Raw genomic sequence first — 20997 nt, 5'->3', positions numbered from 1 at the left:
AACTATATGATGTATAAAGAAATCTACTAAAAAATATTTTTTAAAATGTATATTTTTATTGGGTATAACCAATTAACAATGTTGTAGAGTTTCAGATGAACACTAAAGGGGCTCAGCCATACATACATCCGTCCTCCCCCAAACTCCCCTCCCATCCAGGCTGCCACGTAACAGTGAGAAGAGTTCCCTGTGCTATGCAGTAGGTCCTTGTTGGCGATCCATTTTCAATATAGCAGTGTATGCATGTCCATCCCAGACTCCTTAACTATCCCTTCCCTGCATCCTTCATCCCCACCCTGTAACCATAGGTTCATTCTTTAAATCTGTGAGTCTGTTTCTGTTTTGTAAGTTAAGTTCACCTTTATCTAAAGAAACCAACTTTAAATTTTAAATATAAAGACATAGATTGGTTAAAAGGATGGGAAATGGTATTCTATGCAATCATTAATTATAATAAAGCTGGAGTGGATATATCAGATAAACTAGACTTCAGGACAAGGAATATTGTGCAAGGTATAAATTATCAGTGATAAAAGGGTAAAATCAAGAAGACTTAACAGTTCTAAATATACATGGACCTATTAACAGGCTTTAGAATAAGTAAATAGAAATACAGTACTGCTGCTGCTATGGACTGAATTATGTACCCCAAAATTCATACCCCCTCCAAGTGATGGTATTTGGAGATAGGATCTTTGGGAGATAATTAAGCTTAGATAGATCATGAAGGTGGGACCCTCAGCATGGAATTAGTGTCCTTATGAGAACAGACAGCTGGCTTTCTGCACTTTGCCCCTCCCCCTATGTGAAGACATAAGAAGTTGGCTGTCTACAAGCCAGAAAGAGAGCTCTTTCATCAGAAATTGGCCATGCTGGCACCTTGATCTTGGACATCTGGCTTTCCACAACTATAAGGAATTTAATTCCTGATTAAGCCTCCCAGTCAATGGTAAGTTATTAGGACAGCTCTAGCTAAGACATTGATAGAATTCATTAACACTGTCTTCCAGGGTTATGAAACCCTTCTTCAATAATAGCAGAATATACATTCTTTCCAAGTGCACATGCAGTGTTCAGCAAGACAGGATATGCTGTGCCATTAGGCAATTTTCGATAAATTTTAAGAGACTTGAAATGATACAAACTATGTCCTCTGACCACAAATGGAAAAAGTTAGAAGTATCATAAAAGTATTTGGTAAATTCTACAAATATTTGGAAATTTAATGACACATTTCTAAATAATGCATGAGTCAAAGGAGAAGTCACAAAGAATTCTAGAGAAGTATTTTGAACTAAATTAAGGTGAAAATGAAACATTGAAATATGTGGGTGCAGCTGAAGTAGTGTGTGGAGGAGAATGTATATTTTTAAATGCTAACACAAGGAAAAACAGATCCAAAATTAATGCTTTAGGTTTCTCCCATAAGAAACTGGAAAAAGAAGAGCATGTTAAATATCAAAATACAGAGAAGGAAATTGGAAAAATAGGAGCAAAAGGTGATGAAATTGAAAAATGGATAAACAACTGAAAAAAGATCTCAGTGAAATCAATGAAATCAAAAGTACTTCTGGGAAAAGATCTATAACATGATAAATTTCTAGCTAGACCAACAAAAGAGAGAAGGTGAACCTATATTACTGCCAAAGTCAGGACTAAAAGAGGGAATTCAACTGATATCAGAAGAATTATAAGGGAACTTGATGAATGACTTCGTTTTCAGATTTGATCACTTAGCTCGTTGGTTGGCAAACTGTGACCTGTAGGTTCATTGCCTGTACTTCTATTCGAACATGGCCATGTCCATGTGTTCACATGTTGTTTCGGGCTGCATCTGTAACAGTAGAGTCGGGTAGTTGTGACAGACTGTATATATATGCCCTGCAAGCTTAAAATGTTTACTATCTGGTTCTTTAAGGAAAAGTTTACTGACTTAGGTGCAAATTTGTAAGAGGGCACAAATGACCAAAACTGACTTAAAGACTATTAGAAAAATCTCAGTAACCCTATTAAAGAAGTTGAGTTTATTTTAGAAACTTTGTCAGATAGAAAATTCAAATTGCAAACGAATTCAGTAATAATTTGGAGAAGGCACTGGCAACCCACTCCAGTACTCTTGCCTAGAAAATCCCACGGACAGAGGAACCTGGTAGGCTGCAGTCCATGGGGTTGCTAAGAGTCGGACACGACTGAGCGACTTCACTTTCACTTTCACTAGTAATTTCTACCAACATTTGAGGAGGAAATACTGTCAGTATCTCAGAAAACAAAAGAACACTTCCCAATTCATTTTATGAGGCCAGTGTTGTTTTGTACCAAAACCAGTCAAAAAACTTAAAGCTTGAGATCAATATCCTTCATCAGGGTTTAAGATAGAAAAACCCTTAACAAAGTATTAGCAATTTAAATTAAGCAAAATTTAAATCATACAATACACATGATTAAATGGAGTTTATCTTAGGAAAGTATTAACCATTTTTATAAAGGTGAAAAACCATATGAGCACCTTATTAGACACAGAAAAAGCATTTGATGAAAGTCAGCAATCATTCGTAAGGCAGACTCATCAAACTAGGGATGCAAGTGAACTTAGTCTAATAAAGGACTTCTCTAAACAACCTCTAGCTAACATTATGTTTTGTAGTGAGAAATAGATGATGATTTAAGATGAAGAAAAAGGCAGTGATGCACCCCATTTTTACTTCTGTTTAACATTGTTCTTGAGTTCTGGCAAGTACAGGAAGAAGAAGAAATAAATAGGGGAAAATATTGGAAAAGAAGAAATAAAACTTTATTTGCAAATCACATGATCATGTATGTAGAAAATTATAAGAAATCACAAATCAAAAGCTACTGAAATAGAGGAGTTGAGCAAGATCACAGGTTACAAGATCAAAAAATTACAGTATTAATTTTTATACAAAAAAATCAACATTATTTCTGTTTAATAGTAAAGAACAGCCAGAAAATTTAAAAAGCATAAAAACATATAATCAGGCTTAAATGTAAGAAAATATGTGCATAATCTGTATACTGATAGTGAAAAAATATTGCTCAAATTAAAGAACACTTGATATTATTAAGATATCAATTTTCCTAAAGTTAACATGAAGCTGTGATGCAATCTCAATCAAAACCCTGGCAGGTTTTTTTGTGAAATAGTAAGATAAAATTAACGTTTAAATGGAGATGCAAAGGATCTAGAGTAGTGAAAACAACTTTGAAAAGGATGAATAAATTTGGAGAGCTCACACCACCTGACTTCAAAATTTACTACACACCTATAGTAATCAAGACAGTGAAATATTGGCATGAGGAATAATATATGATCATTCCTAGGTATCTATGGGGAATGAGTTCTAGAACCCCACTCCCAGCCCCTGCAGATATCATAATCCAATGATGCTCAAGTCCTTTATATAAAATGATGCAGTTTTTGCATATAACCTATGTACATTCTCTCATACTTTAAATCATCTCTAGATTACTTATAATCCCTAATACAATGTAAATGCTATATGAATAGTTGCTAGGGCATGTGGTAAATTCAAGTTTTGCTTTTTTGGAACTTTCTGGGATTTTTTTTTTTTTTTTTTTTCTGCACATGGTTGAGTCCAAGGATGTGTAACCCACAGATACTGAAGGCTGACCGTGTAGATCAGTGGAACAGAAGAGAACAGAGGTTGGCAAACTAGGGCCCATGGACCAAGTCTTTCCTGCTTGCTTTTGCATGGTTTGCAATCTAAGAATGTTTTTTATATTTTAAAATGGTTTAGGAAAAAAAAATCCAAAGACTGTTATTTTATAACATATGAAAATTAGATGAAATTCAGATTTTAGGGTCTGTTAGTGAAGTTTTATTAGAACACAGTCATGATTATTTGTGTTTTCTCTGTAGCTGCTGTCTTGCTGCATTAGCAGAGTTGAATAGGTATAGCAGAAGTTTTATGGCTTGCAAAGCCCAGAATATTTATCATCTGGCCCTGTACAGAAGTTTGCTGATCCCTGGAATATAAAGTCAAGAAATAAACATAGCCACATATGGTCAATTTGGTTTGTTTTTTTTTTTTTCTTCAAAATTAATTTCAACAAAGGTATTAATAGGCAGAGTCTGTTCCTTCTAACAACCAGTGGGAAAACAGTTGGGTATCCAGATGTGAAAAAGTGATCCTCAACTCTTACCTCACACCATAGACAAAATTAATTAGAAATAGATCCTAGACCTCCATGTAAAAAGCTGTAAACTTTCTAGAAGAAAGCTTTTTGTTACTTTGGAGACAGATTTGGAGCACAAAGAACACAAATCATAGAAGAAAAAATTGAGATATTGAACTTCATCAAAATTTAAAACTTCTAGTACCCCAAAGTCACTGTTTTAAAAGGGAAAAAGTTTGCCGCACTCACACGCTGTGATGGCCCTCTTGTCTGTGGAGTGTGTTTCTCCCTGAATTAATTCACCTCTTACCTTTAAAAACAAAAAAAGTGCAAAGGTAATGGGGAAATTCCTTGGCAGTCCAGTGGTTAGGGTTTCCCTGGCCTCTACTGTGGGGGGCACAAGTTCTGTCACTGGTCAGGGAACTAAAATCCCATGTACCGTGTGGTGTGGCTAAAACAAAAAACTCAAAAAAGCAGGACATACTGAAAAAAAAATTGCAATACTTATGTTGACAGGATTTGAATCCAGAATGATATAAACAAACACAGTAAGCCAAGTATGAGCAAAATATTTGACTAGACACTTCAATGAAGAGATAAAGAATGGCTAATAAGCACATTAGCTTATTAGCTAATTTTGAGCTAAAAGATGCTCGAAATCACTAGTTATCAGGGAAATGTGGCATAAAGTCATAGCTAAAATGATTCTAAAAATAGCCTCTCCGTCCATGGGATTTTCCAGGCAAGGGTACTGGAGTGGGTTGCTATTTCTTTATCCAGGGATCTTCCCAACCCAGGACTCCCACATTGCAGGCAGACGCTTTACCCTCTGAGCCACTAGGGAAGCCTGTAAAATCATAGCTGAAATTTTAAAAGGTTGAAAGGAATTTCCTGGTGGTCCAGTGGTTAGGGTTCTGCACTCTCACTGCGGTGGGCCCAGGTTCAATACCTGGTTGGGGAACTAATCCCACAAGCCATGCAGCCAAAACAAACATTCCTCCCCCCCCCCAAATTAAAAAAAAAAAAAGCTAAAAAGGCTGATAATACCAAGTATCAGGGTGGAATGACTGGAGCCCTCGTAATTACTGCTGGAAATACTAATAATATGACCATTCTGTCATGTTTTGCCATTCAGTTAAATATACACTTACATGCCATCTAGCAGTTCCACTCTGGTATTTACCTAAGAGGAAAGAAAATATGTGGCTCTTCAAAGACTTGTTCATACGTATTTGTAGCATTTTTTCTTTGTAATAGCCCTGAACTGGTCATATCCACCACCAGGTAAATGGTTAAATTGTGTCATATCCGTGGCATGGAATACTACTCAGTAGTAGCACTTCTGGTCCAAGTCACAATATGGGTGAGTCCCCGCAACATTCTGCTGAACCAAAGAAACCAGATGCATAGCGTATGTACTAGAAGGTTCTATTTTTGTGACATTTTAGAAAAAGCAAAGCTAGTCTGTTGTGACAAAAATGTGGGAATTTCTTTTCCAAGATACCAACGCTTTTCTCTGGGTGATAGAAATATTCTGTATCTAGATTTTCAGTTCAGTCACTCTGTCGTGTCCAACTTTTTGCGACCCCATGGACTGCATCACGCCAGGCCTCCCTGTCCATCACCAACTCCCAGAGTTTACCCAGACTATCTAGATTTTGGTGATTGTTAAACAGATTATGTAAAAACTCATTAGTTACGGGCTTAAAATAGGCCTATTTCATTATATGTAAAATACACCTCAATAAGGTTGACTTAACAATACATTTTGAAATTCTCAATTTTCTTTGACACTAAAAATATTTCTCAGAAAGCATCTGATTTTTGCCTCTCAAGCATTTGGCTGAAACCATTATAAATGTCTTACTAGGGGCTAAAATAATATTTACCTCATAGAATGAGGATAAAATGTCTACTAATTGCTTAGCTTCTGCCTTTCTTCAATAAATGGTATTTAATTGTTAGCCTTTATCATATTGTGGGTACTGCTGTTTAGTTCCAAGTGCAGACTTGAGTTGAAATGGTCGCTGTGTGGATTTGAGCAGGTTACTCAAACGTTCTCATTCTCAGTTAACTCACCTATAAATTGGAGAAAATAAAGTTTGCATCCTCATAGGGTAGTTTTCAGGATTAAAATAACAACTCCGTGACCACACATGGCCCATTACCTTATTTTACCATAATGTTTTTTGTTCCTTAAAAATAATTTAAATAACTGTATTTGTAACAGGACATTATTTTGAGAGGTTTTCAAAGTTTCATTTCTATCCATTTAAAAAAGTCAGACTATAATTCTATTATCATTTCTGAGTATGTACTTCAGAGAAGGGATGGCTGATTCTTACTCTTGGCTGTTTGTTGGAATTCAGTTGACCTTGGAATAATACTGTCATTGCAGCTCAGAGTCATTTCTTTGGAAAACTACTGTGTACTTCAGCAGTTGTTAACTTAGGATTTAAACGCAAATCTCAGAACACCTGTGCCTTTTCTGTAGTTGTTTTATGCACATACCACTGCTGCCTTGTCATAGCATTAGAGCCATCTGTTTTACCTTTGATCTTTCAACTTTCTCACTTTCATTCCTGAAAAATGGCTAGTCTGTGTTTTCCTGCCACTGAGTTAGTATTCCAGTACTAATAACTTGTTAATGAATTTCCCATGATACACATCCAGAACTTCATATTCCTTGGCTCTGCTGTTGAAGGCAGTCAGTCAGGCGGGCTCAAGGCTCACCACATAACTGGATTAGTAGGGTTTAAATGATCTGGTATGTTTATTAAATAAAAGTATTTTCATGCCACACGAGTTTAACATTTTTTATGTCTCCCCCACCCCAAAATCCCAAAACAAAAAGCAGAAGTGAACAAAGCCAGTTCTTAAATTTAAAAAGTTACTTTTTATAATTCTTGCTTGACTTTTGTCTGAGTTTTGTTTAGTTGCTTTTTAAAAAAAATGCTCTTGAAATCCTTTCTGAGTTCTTTTTACTTTTTGTCTGTGCTGTGTGGCATTCAGGATCTTATTAATATTAAGTTCCTCAACCAGGGGTCGAACTCGTCTCCCTGCATTTGAAGCGTGGAGTCTTAACCACTACATTTTGAGGGGAGTTCTGTTTTTGAGTTCTTTGTACTAAAAGTTTATGTGTTATTTTCCATAAATGTGAATATAATGAAATTGCATCAAAAGAATAATTGTTTTTCCCTTCTCAAGTTCATCATGATTCTTTAGGAAAATGCAACCATGATTTAAATATGATAAATGCTAAATTTATGATTTTTAAACAATTTTTATCCTAGTTTAGGGAAGATAAACCACATCCTCTGAGACTAATTTTATTAATCTGTTGTTCAGTCTCTGAAAACCAAGCACAGTACTTAATTTCCTTTGTGTTTGTCTCGCAGATGTCTTCTTTTTGTTCACTTGAACAGAATCTTGCTTCAGCAATGCATATTATTTATTTACTTGTGTTTTAAGGAAATATCTGGGCAAAATGACAGATCAATTTACAAAGCTCTTTTTAAGGCAGCATGTCACAGGTAAATGAGGGACTTTCAGTTTTCAGAATTGTGCAAGGAAAATTTGTATAGGGTTCCTTGTATTCTGAGAAACTTGAAAATTCTGAATCTTTTTTTCCTTTGTTTTGGAGAGTTTCTGTATGAATTGAGAAGCAGTGTTATCTGCCTGGTATTTCTCATTAATAATCACTTTTTATGTATTTCCTTCAACTGTGGGAGCTTCCCTGGTGGCTCAGACTGTAAAGAATTTCCTCACAATGTGGGAGACTGGGTTCAATCCCTTAGTCGGGAATATTCCTTAGAGAAAGGAGTGGCTACCCCTCTCCAGTACCCTTGCCTGGAGAGTTGTATGGACAGAGGGGCTGGTGGGCTACAGTCCTTGGAGTTGCAAAGAGTCAGACACGACTGAGCGACTAACACTTAATGATATTTAGTGAGGGGTTTGTGAAGTTTTTAACTTTAATTGGACTTAGAAAGAAATTGAAGTATAGTTTTTAATGCAAGTGCTGTGACTTTTAATAATGAGAGTTTATGTTATATGTTTATAAAAGTTTATGTAATAATAGGACTTCTTGGAAAGGGAATATTGTGTCTAGTAAATTCTGGGCAAGATTTGGGTAATCATCAAAATAGGGCATGTTCCAGAGTTGTTTTTTTTTTTTTTCTTTAGAGTTTGTTTTTATGTTGGTGACTGGAAATTTAGAATGTATTTTCTCATAGAAAGATTGTGATAAATGGTGGCAAAGTTCCCAAGATAGCTTATAAAAACTCATTTTAATTACAGTGAGCAGTGTACCTTGTAAATAGTTCTAACTTCAAGGAACATGTTCTCCTTAATGCCACCTGATCCATAGTAGTGAGCTTTTTGCAACTCTAATAGTAAGTATCAGGAGTAGGAAAGAAAGGGGCTGATAGACAGAGGGAGTTTCATCCTCCACGGTTTTAATTCAAATTGTTTATTAATGGAAACAAATTTAGTCAGTCCCAAAGAAGAGCCTTAAGGTTGGTCATGCTTTCAGTTCAGTTCAGTTTAGTTCAGTTGCTCAGTTGTGTCTGACTCTGCGACCTCATGAATTGCAGCACGCCAGGCCTCCCTGTCCATCACCAACTCCTGGAGTTTACTCAGACTCATGCCCATCGAGTTGGTGATGCCATCCAGCCTCCTCATCCTCTGTCGTCCCCTTCTCCTCCTGCCCCCAATCCCTCCCAGCATCAGGGTCTTTCCCAGTGAGTCAACTCTTCGTATGAGGTGGCCAAAGTATTGAAGTTTTAGCTTCAGCATCAGTCCTTGAAATGAACACCCAGGACTGATCTCCTTTAGGATGGACTGGTTGGATCTCCTTGCAGTCCAAGGGACTCTCAAGAGTCTTCTCCAACACCACAGTTCAAAAGCATCAATTTTTCGGCGCCCAGCTTTCCTCACAGTCCAACCTTCACATCCACACATGACCACTGGAAAAACCATAGCCTTGACCAGATGGACCTTTGTATTAAGAGAAGGCTTAAAGACAGGAGTAGGTTAAATAACCAGATGTGAAAACTGTAGAAAGGAACTGAAGATGAAAAAGTGATAATGGCACTAACTTTTGCCAGGGTGTTGGGGCTAAGACGTGCCTTATAGCAGTAGTATGAAATCTAATGTTTAGTGCAGTGTAAAGTTGTTAAGGAGTAGGGATGGCATGCTAGACCAGAACAGTTCCCATATTTTGTAGGGAAATTTCTGCTTTATAAGATAAAATCTGCATCATCCAAATTTGTTTCTGTGCAAGGGTTCTAATTTCCCCACCTTCTCCATACTTTTTTTTTTTAATAATAGTCATCCTAATGGATATGAAGTGATCCCCACCAATTTTAAAACCACCTCTAAATTCCTGATTCTTGTCTGGGGACATGTTCTTTCTCTGATTCATTGACACAGGAATATATTTATTAGTACATTGATTCATTCAATATGTCAGTGTCAGTCAGTGAGAGCTATTGAGGAGCAACATGGTGGTCAACATGAAGATGAGTAAGACATCACCTTTATTCTTGAGTTTATAACTTAGTGGGAGAGGGTAGATGATTATAATTCAGAGTGATAAATGCCATGACAGCAATTACCACATACACCTCAAAAATATATTAGAGTGTTTTTAACTTATTTATCATTAAGATAAATAAGGCACACCATCTCCAGAATTATTCATCATTGTCCTAGAGGCATTAGTTAGTACAGTTAAGAGACGAGAGAGAGAGAGCAATTTAGAGGTATAAGGCTTAGAAAATAATTGAAACCAAGAATTCAGCAAAGTAGCATGATATAAAATTATATCTAGAACTTCAAGTATACAAGGACTTATAAGTAGACTTCCCTGATGGCTTAGTGGTGAAGAATCTGCCTGCCCATGTAGGAGATGTGGGTTCGATCCCTGGGTCGGGAAGATTCCCCTGGAGAAAGAAATGGCAACCCACTCCAGTATTCTTGCCTGGGAAATCCCGTGGACAGAGGAGCCTGGCAGGCTACAGTCCTTGGGGTCTCAGAAGAGTTGAGTGACTCTTTTGAGTGACTAGACAACTTAGTGACTAAAACAACAACAAAACAAATACAATGATAGAGAAAACTCCACTTACAACAACAACAAAGAGGAGAAAGCACTGATGAATAAACTTATGAAGAAATGTGCAAAAATGCATGAGGGAAACTTTAGAGTACTTTTGAAGACATAAAAGTAAACTTCAGTAAATGAAAAGGTACTTTTTGTGTGGATAGGATGGCTCGACATCATAAAACCCAGTTTGAAAAGTAAAGTAAATGAAAGTACAGAGGAAGAAATAAAGAAGATGAAAACAGAAATAAATGAAGTAGAGAATAGAGGAAAGTAGATCTAATTGATAAAACTGTGATTTTAAAAAAATTGACAAAATAGACAAACCACTAGCTTGCTACCAAGGAGGTAAAAGGAAGAAAGCACAGATGAAAAAAGAGAAATGACAAAGAGAAAATAACCGTGGGAATGGAGAAAAATCTGAACAAATTACAAGAGACTACTTTGCAGACTTCTGTAAAAATATTATTTAAAACCTAGATGGTATAGATAATTTCTCAGGAAAATATTATGCACCAAATTGGCCCATTAGAGACAGAAAGCTTAAATACATCGATATCCACTGGAAAAAAATTGAGAAAGTTAATAAGCCCATAGAAAAGCAACTGGTCCACGTGGGTTTCACAGGGGAATTCTATCCCCCAAATTATCAAAGTCCAGATAGTTTTAATGTTGCATTGACTAGACAATAGAGAGGAAAGGATAGAGAGGAAAGTGGAATTTCTTTTTCATTAGAAAACAAATATAACATTAATACCTAATCCTGGCAAGACAGTACAGAAAAAGAAATTGCAATCTAACATATAAACATATGAGAAAAAAGCTTGAGCAAATAGATTCTGATACCAAATTAATTAAAGTGTATAACTTTTAGAAAAGCTTGAGTTGAATTCAACCCATTTATTCTAATGTTTTCATTTTTATAGCTGTAACTGTTGACAGCTCTGCGGTTTTCTTGATGACTGCCTTACAGGTGTGCCTTAGATTCTGTTATGTAGTATTTTCATTATTATTTTTGTTAATGATTCTATAGTTCCAGTTTGTATTTTTTCTTGTTATAAAGTTGTTTTACTAAAGGTTCAATTTCAGAGTTAGAAGGGTCTTCTTTATAAAATTTTTTAACTCATTTTTGGTTTATTATATTTTGCTCCTAGACTTTTTTTGTAATATTTCTTTTTGTAGAAGCTTTCTCATGCTTTCTTTGAGATGTAATGTAGGATTAGGGGGAATGTAGCAGATACACTTGACAGCAAGTATAAAGAATGAAAGTTTGAGATATATACATGTGAGTGTCTTGGGGGCACTAGTTACTCAGTTGTACTGACTCTTTAGAACCCCGTGGACTGTAACCCGCCAGGCTTCTCTGTCCATAGAATTTTCCAGGCAAGAATACTGGAACAGGCTTGCCATTTCGTACTCCAGGGGATCTTCCCAACCCAGGAATCAAACCCGTGTCTCCTGCATTGGCAGGTGGATTCTTTACCACTAGCATCACCTGGGAAGCCCAGTAAACATGTAACACACCCTGTTATGAGTCAAGCAGTTTGAAGTTCTTTGCTTTCATCAAATTTATAAGAGGAACCAGTCAAGTTGTCAATTGCCACATCATTAAAAATGATTTTTGATGATAGATCACAATGTAAGTTGTGACAGAAAAAATTTTTGCTATAACAAAACTCAAGGATGATTTACTTGTGAATAATTGTCAGTGATTATGCCTAGAAAACTGTGAAATAAGAATAAAATAGAGAAACTATCATTTTTAGCAGTAAGAAATACTTCCTTAGATACAGCAGTGTACATTTTTTAAAAAATGCCCTATCTATCTCATTGATAAGCATGCCTATTAAGATTTTACATTTTTAGAATTATTTATCAAAATTGGTAATATTCATGTTCATTACTTATCTGCTAACAATAATTGCAATAATGGCTAATTCCACAAATATTTAAGATGTTCATGTGTATGATCACAGGCAATACAAATTTCTGAAAATTTGAATTAATATTCATGTTTTTGATGCATAGGTTTGTGAGTGAGCAACAAAATGTAGCATTAGGATAGAAATCTATGGAGAGTAGAATAAAAGGAAGATCAAGAAGAAAAAATTGATGTAAAATTCCTAATATATTTAACAGAATTTATGTATTTTTGAAGTAGATAAGGGTAGATGTCAGCTTACTGTGATATTTAGATTCTTTTCAGTACATTTAGAGGAGTGACATAGCACCTCTATTTTGAGATATTAATATTTACAATAAGCCAGAAACTTCATCCTTTGTATTTCAGCTGCTACCGAAAAATTTTAGATACTAATTAAAATTTTAAATGTAATGAAAAGTGTTGAGTATATATACATAGTTTTCAAAATTCTTTTATGAGGTATGAGCATTAAGTTTGAAGACCATTGCCGTGGACTTATTTGAAGAGAAGCTGAGTTAGAGATGACCATTGCAGAATGCACAGAGGTGGTGTACAGTTTCATCTTGCCTTTTACATACATTGACAAATATGGCAATGAAAATGGATGGTGAAATGGATGATGAAATGAAGTGGATGATGATTGGTAATTTGAAAAGTCTTGAACACGAATATGGCAATCGTAGTTCATCTTTCAAGTTCAGTCACACCCAAAAGTGAAATCTTGTTTTCTTTCTATAGTATTTAAAGTAATTCTCCCATTTATGAAGTAATAAAATTGTATCCATCATTGGTATTTCTGGCATAGTCCAGTTAAAAATATTTGTCTTGACCCATTAGAGGGCAGCATGAATTTACCTTTGGAATTGACTTTCATGGTGTATGAATGCTTTTGGGTCACAGACTTAATGTCAGCATCAGTTAAATAAACTGTGAAGTTTCTTAGTTCAAATTAAAATCTTTCATTTGGAATTTTTGTAATAAAAAATAACTGTATAAAAGTGAACCTTTTTTTTCTTTCTTCTCTCACTTTCCCTGTCCCTGGTAAGCACATTAGAGCTTTAATAAATTTGTAAAGTTACTCAATTTGATTTCAAACTTAAGATTTATCTTGGTGAATTACCAGGTGCTCCTTGAAAAATGGATTTGAAGATAAGTTTGTGAAATGCTGCATCCCGTATCCCTGTGAAGACTCCTTACAGATTTCTTAAAGATGTCACGCAGAAAATGATTTGTCCAAGTGGTTCCCAACCCTGACTGAATGGCAGGCTCTCCTGGAAAGCTTTAACACATCTGATGGCAGGCTCTATCTGGACTAATTAAATCAGAATTTCTGGTTGGGGCATCTGAACACCAGTGTTTAAAAATGTTCCCCTGGTGATTCTAATGTGCAATCATTGGAATACTAACGCAAACACACGGTACCCTCTGTTAATATCAAAGATTACTTTATGATATGTTGGTTTAAAGTAGTCATAGAACTTTTGAAAAAGCTAAGTAGAAGGTAAAAGTTACAGTTAACCACAGACCTCAAGGAATCAATTGTTTCTGGACAGCCAAGGGTTCCAAATCATGGAGGATTTCACTCTTTTTGGAAAACTAAAACTTTTTTCACTTCAGTGATTGTGGAGAGAAAATTTTCTAAAAGTTATGGCATACCTTTTTCATGTTAAAAATATCGACAGTGCAGTTATCCTCCAACTAAAAATAAATTTAAATTAAAAAGATGCTATGTTATGAACATAAAGAATCTCACATGCTCAGTCTCAACCATATAAATGGCAAGTGTTACTCTAAGCATCATGAGATTGTGGTTTGTCCTTATGCTTGACCATCAGTTTCTTGAGCACTTTGTTACTTTATAAATCATCCTTGACAGTCAGGTTGTCATCTTATTTGTTGTTGCATGTCAGAGCACTTGTGTATACAGTGCTTGCCTGCTAATGTAATGTTCTTAAACTGCTATTGTCTTGGAAACCGATATTATAATTAGAATTGGGAGCAGAATAAGAGTAACAAGGTTTTGGATTGGGCTCTGAGATGCTCCTATAAGTGTGAGGTGGTTGTTGTTTAGTTGCTAAATCGTGTCCAACTCTTTGCGACCCCAGGACCCCAGGACTATCCCTGTAGTACACCAGGCTCCTCTGTTCTTGGGATTTCCCAGGCAAGAATACTGCGGTGGGTTGCCATTTCCTTCTCCAGGGGATCTTCCTGACCAGGGATCGAACCCACATCTCCTGCTTTGGTAGGCATTGGTGGGTGGATTCCTTATGGCCGAGCCACTTGAGAAACCCAAGTGTGAAGTTCTTGAGCTTTATTTAGTTTGTGAATTTTTTGATGTCATAATTTTTCACTTCATACATTTTGAATTTCTGCATTTTAGGTAGAATGAGGTTGCTAGCTAACTGAATACATGTTTGGAGAATTATATGTTTATAAAATAATGTATTTATATATATATATTATTTAATGACAGGAAGTACTTTGAGATTGGACAGAAATAATAATTGCTTTGATAAATTTCAAATAATGGCTTCCTCACAAGTTAATGAGAGGGTTTCATTTGTTCACAATTTTTTCCTCGTCTTTTGAATATAGTTCTTTGCTCTCTCTCTGCATGTGTGTGTTTATTTATTATTTTTTTTCCATTTTTTTTATTCATTGGAGGCTAATTACTTTACAGTATTGTAGTGGTTTTTGCCATACACTGACATGAATCAGCCATGGATTTACATGTGTTCCCCATCCCGATTCCCCCTCCCGCCTCCCTCTCTATCCCATCCCTCTGGGTCTTCCCAGTGCACCAGCGCTGAGCACCCGTCTCATGCTGGATGTGTGTATTTAAAAAAAAAAATATGTCTCATTTTCAAAATGAGACTATTTGCTGGTAAATAATGTGTATTCTTATGAAATTGTCCGCAGAGTCTGACAGTTTTATTCATGTCATTTCTACAGAGATACTCCTTTATTGACTTGACCTTTGTATTTGGTATTGCTTTATTTCTCCAGTCTAGGGTCCTTATGTACTTTCTCTTCCTTTATTGCCCTTTGTCTCCAGAGTCTCTTGGGAACCAAAAGAAAAAAAAAATTTACTTTTGTAGTTTTTGAAGTTTAGGTGTAACCATCTCTGTTCACTGATTAAAAAAGAAAAAGAAACAGGACTGCAGAGTATTTTTCTTTGGAAGGAAAAAACCTTTTTTCTCTTAGTTGTGTATCAAAAATCAATAGAGAAAGATGTTGGTTCTACATAAAATATTTCCTAACATTACTGTCTTGAAGTATAAGTAGTAAGTATCCTACTTTTGATATTTAAGTAGAGGTGGCATTATCATCTGACTAGGATATCCAAGAGAGGTTTCCTTCTGTGGCTTGATGTAGGTGAATGGCTTAGAACTTCTTTGACTAACCTGTGGTAAGGAATAATTTTTTCAGTAGTGTGACCTAGTACCTATTTATGTATACATACATACACATAGGTGGCTCAGTGGTAAAGAATCCGCCTACCAATGCAGGAGACACAGGTTTGATCCCTGAGTGGGGAAGGTCCCCAGGAGGAGGAAATGATAACCCACTCCAGTATTCTTGCCTGGAAAATCCCATGGATAGAGGAGCCTGGTTGGCTATAGTCCATTGTGTCACAAAGAGTCAGACACAACTTAGCTATGAGCACGCATGCACATATGCAAATAAAACAGAAGGTCTATGATGCAGTACTTGTGTGTTGTAGTCTATAATATTTTCTATTTGGTTTTATTAAAAATGCTAGTTGTAATTCATTAAATTTATTTCATGACTCGTTGATGGGTCATCATTTGTACTTTGAAAAATACTAATCTAGATGACTTCTAAGATTCCTTCTAACACCAAGATTCTATGTTACTATGAATCCACATTCTTATGCAGAATCATAAGTTCATCATATGGAACTATGATCTGAGTTCATGAGATGGAAACTGTCTCATCCTCTATCGCCCCCAAATTTTCATCCTGTATTCTATTACCTTGCTGAACTCACTTGTTCCAGGTGATTTTTAAAATAGATTTCCTGAAATTTTCTCCATAGATAGTCAGCCATCCTCAAATATTTTTTTATTTTTTTCTTTATGATCTGTATGCTTTTTATATCCCTTTCTTGTCTCATTGCACTGACTTGCCAGCATTTTTGGCACTATGTTGAATACAAGTGGTGGGCATACCTCTTTGCCTCATCCTTGATCTTGGGAAGAAATAATTTAATCTTTAATGATTAAGCATCATTTTAGCTGTATGTTTTGAAAGTAGACTTTTCAAAATTAAGTTGAGAATGTTTTTCTTAACTAGATTTTTGAGAATTTTTGTAATGAATGAGTGTCGAATTTTGTTAAATTCTTTTGCTGCAGCAGTTGATCTAATTATGTGATTTGTCTTTTTTAACCTGTCATTGTGATAGATTACATTGACTGACTGTTGAATATTGATTTTTGAATATTGTATGCCTTCAGTATATGCCACTTGGTCAGGATCTGTAATTTTTATGTCTGTTGTTGAATTCTACTTACTAATATTCTGTTAAAGATTTCTGTTTTTATAGAAAGATGGATATTTGTCTATAGCTTTTTTGATTTGTTTGGTACATTCCTTGATTTTGGTATCAGGATAGTACTGGACTCAAAAGGATTGGGAGGTGTTCATTTTTCTGTTTTCTGGAAGATATTGTACAGAATTAATTCTTTAAATGTTTGATAGAATTCTGTAAAATGTCTGGATTTGGACTTATGTTTTTGAGGAACTTTAAAATTATGAATTCAGTTTCTTGAATACTTAGAGGACTATTTAAGTCATCTGTTTCATTTTAAATCACTTGTGACAGTTTGTACTTTTTGAGGACTTGGTCCATTTTGTCTACGTTGTCAAATTCTTGTGTGTAAAGTTGTTCTTAGTATTCCTTTATTATCCCTTTTATGTCTACAAAGTCTGTAGTGATAATCTTGTCTCATTCCTGGTGTTGATAATTGTGTTTTATCTTATTTTCTTTGCCAGTCTTGTCAGAGGTTTGTCAGCTTTATCAGATTTTTCAAAGGACCAAGATTTTTGTTTCATTGCTTTTCTCTATAGTTTTTTTGTTATTGTTGTTTTCAGTTTTATTGATTTCCATTCTTAGATTTACATCTTGCTTTGGGTTTATTTAGCTCTTCTTTGTTCTTTAGATGGAAGCTTAGGTTATTGATATGAGAGTTTTCCTCTTTTCTAATGTACACACATTTAGTGCTATAAGTTATCTCTTAGCATTTCTTAGTTTCAGCTCACAGATTTTGATATGTTGTATTTTATTTGCATTCAGTTCAGTATGTATATACTTATTTCCTTTGATGATGCTTCTTTTACCCAAGGATTGTTTTAGAAGTGTGTTGTATAGTTTCCAAGTATTTGGAGATTTTTCCTGTTACCTTTCTGCTACTCATGCTTAGTCCAGTTCTCTTGTGGTCGGAGAGTATACTCTGTATGATTATCCTCTTAAACTTGAGATTTATTTTATGGCTCAGGATATTGTCTTTCTTGGTTTATATTCCATGGGCACTCAAAAAGAATATATATTCTGCTGTTGTTGGTAGAGGGTTCCATAAATATTGATTAGATCATATTGGTTAAAAGTGTTAAGTTTGTATCTTCACTGATTTTCTGTCTGGTTTTTCTATCGATCGTGAGAAGTATATTAATGTCTCCAAATAAAATTGTGGACTTGTCCATTTCTCTTTCATTTCTATCTGTTTTTGCTTCACATATTTTGTAGCTCTGTTGTTTGGTACATACACATTTAGGATTACTGTATCTTCTTGGTAAATTGACCCTTTTATTTTTATGTTGTTTCCCTTTTTGTTTCTGGTAATTTCTTTGCTTTGAAATCTACTCTGATGTTAAAATAGTACTCTTTTATTACCTATCATTTTATTCTCAGCCTGCCTTTAGTCTTATTTTTACAGTAGTTTCTTACAGACAGTATATATTTGGATAATATTTTTAAATTCACTCTGCCAGTTTCTATCTTTTAGCTGGAATATTTTGACCATTTATATTTAATGTAATTATTGATATGTCAGGGCCTAAACCTACCATTTTATTTTGTTTTTTATTTCATCAGTTAATTACTTTCTGTTTTTCTTCTGTCTATTTTCTTTTCTCCTGCCTTCATATGGGTTGCTTGTGCCTTATGTATTCTATTTTGATTTACCTGGTATTTCAGTGTATATCCTTTTGTATAGATCTTTAAATGCTTGCTCCAAATATTATGTTATACATGCGTAACTTATCAGAGTCTACTGGTGTTTGCATGTTACCAGTATAAGTAATGTTAGAAACCTTAGGCTCCCTGTAAGTCCCTTATTAGTCTTTCATTTGTAATATTGTTTTAAATATGTACTTTGAGAACCATATCAGACAGTGGTATTACGTTTTTTTTTTTTTCAAGCATTAAATATAGCATAGAAATCAAAATGGGGAAAAATCTCCTCAGTTTATCTATAATTATTCCCTTGTTCTTTTTTCCTTTTGAATGTTCCAAGATCTTATCATTTTCTTTCCATTTCAAGAACATTCTGTTTCTGTTCTTTCAAGATAGGTCCACTGGCAACAGATTCTTCTAGTTTTAACTTCATCTGAAAATGCTTTGATTTCCCCTTCATTCCTGAAGGAAACGCCTATTTGATGTTGAATTTCATGTTGATAGTTTTTTTTTTTTTTATCAGTCATGATAAATGTTATGTCACTTTCTTCTGGCCTCCATGGTTTCTGATGTGATATCCACTGCAATTCAAATAGATTTTCCTTTATTAGTAGATTGTGATAATGTCTCATTTCTCTCTTGTGGCTTTTAAATTTTTTCTTTGATTTAATTTCCAGGAGTTTGTCTTGGCATAGTTTTCTTTGGGTTTATCTTGTTTGGAGTTTGCTCAGCTTCTTGAATCTATAAGTTTACATCTTTTGAAAACTTTGGTAATTTTCCAGCCATTTTGGAAGAGGACTTACTTTCCAACCCATACACTTTTTCTTTTCTTCTTCTGAGACATCAGTTACACGAATGTTTAGATCGTTTGTGATAGTCCTGCAGTTCTCTGAGTCTTTATTAATTTTTTTTCTCCAGTCTATTTTCTCTCTGTTATTCTGATTGAGAAATTCATGTCCTAAGCTCACTTTTGCTTATTCTTATCTCTGTCATCTTTGTTCTGCTCTTGAGCCTTTCCGGTGACATGTTCATTTTGGTTATTGTATTTTTTTCAGTCCTTAAACTTCTACTTGTTTCTTTATATCTTCTGGTTTTTATTTTTCTCTGGACACAGACTTCCTATTTTTTTATTTGTTTTAAGTATGTTTGTAATTGTTTAGTGAAGTATTTTTATGACAACTGCTTTAAAAATACTTGTCAGTTGATTCCGACATCTGTGTTGTCTTTACTTGGTATCTAGTGATTGTCTTTTTTCATTCAAGTTGAGGTTTTTTTTGGTTCTTGGTATGATGACTGATCTTGCTAGAATCTGGACATTTTGGGTATTATGTTGTGAGATTGTGGAGCTAACCTCAATCTTTTTAGTAGGCTTTTTCTGACATTGCACCAGCAGGAAAGTGAGGACTTTGTCATGCTATTGCCAGGTCTGGATGGAAATTCAGATTTCCTACTTAGTGTCATGGACACCTCATGGGGGGAAGGAGGCTCATTACCTCTGGGTAGGAATGAAAGTCCCAACTTCACATGACTATCTCTGACAGCATTCCAGCAGGGGAAAAAGAGCTCCTCATTATAGCTGGGGAGAACAGAAATCTAGGCTCCTTATGTAAACCTTGCTGGCAGAGATGGGATGGAATTGCAGCTTTTTTGTGGTGCATTGTTGGAGTATAGCAATTATTATCTAAAAGGTCTCTGTCCTGCATGATTGCCCTTTTCCTCATCCTTTGGCTAGAGAGAATAAGCCTTTCTTTGTGTGTGTGTGTGTGTGTGTGAGTGTGTATGTGTGTATGTTTTGTCTGTACACACTGACATTTCCAGATTGCTGGCTTCTTAGCACCCAGTTCAGGGTACATCAGGCAAAAAGAAATCCTGGTTTGTTGTTCGTCTTGTCCCACTTTCTTTAGCCAACTTCCCTTCTCCAGCCTTCAGAATTTTCTCAAGTTTAGGGTACATGTAATGATCTGGAGTTTTAGTTGTACTTAGCATGAGGAGAGGAAAGAAGTACATCTACTCTGTCTTATCCTGGAACCCATAATTTCCTTCTATGTGTATACATTTTATTAGACTTTAGGAGTAAAGCATCATACATGGCTAATTTAATGTTTCAGTAAAGATAGAAGTTTGTATTTTATTGCTAGAAATTTTTCACAAAAGGCTTTTGAATAATTAGACTACCAAAAGTGGAAAGTAGGTGTCAGAATCTGTTTTTGTTAGTAAAAGACTACAGTAAGTCTCATAAAATGTAGTTTTCAAAAATCTGTGTCTGAGTTTGCATTTTTCCTTCTCCGTGCCACGTTTTCTTAGCTCCTCTTGCCACCTTCTAGGACAAGCATATACACAAACCTTTGATTTGAGTATCTGTAGTCTTACCTTTCAGAGGTGCTGATACTAGCATTCTGTTTGGAAATCATATATTCCTCTTTCACTTAAAATGTATTAAGATTTTCCATGTAACTATCTATACATTTAATAAATTTGCTTAGCGTTCACTGTAGTTATAGACCATAATTCGTGTAAAATTTGTTGATAGTCACCATGAAGTAATAAAAGCACAGATAATAATCATGGGGAAGTTTCCAAGTTCCTAGTCTGTGGTTTCCATTTCTTTTTAGAGAGTGTAAA

At 35.2% G+C, this 20997-nt stretch overlaps 1 protein-coding gene and 1 non-coding gene across 16 annotated transcripts in view; both read left to right on the top strand.

The window, feature by feature from the left end:
* The window catches only part of STAU2 (staufen double-stranded RNA binding protein 2), a 296212-nt gene that overhangs the window by 57651 nt on the left and 217564 nt on the right, over positions 1–20997 (top strand). The window lies entirely within an intron of this gene.
* On the top strand, positions 5044–5116 carry TRNAE-CUC (transfer RNA glutamic acid (anticodon CUC)). The gene has a single exon. It is a non-coding gene; the product is annotated as a tRNA-Glu (tRNA).

The sequence above is a fragment of the Dama dama genome, chromosome 21 (assembly GCF_033118175.1).
Source record: "Dama dama isolate Ldn47 chromosome 21, ASM3311817v1, whole genome shotgun sequence".
Classification (NCBI taxonomy): domain Eukaryota; kingdom Metazoa; phylum Chordata; class Mammalia; order Artiodactyla; family Cervidae; genus Dama; species Dama dama.
This window is presented reverse-complemented; position numbering and strand designations above follow the sequence as displayed.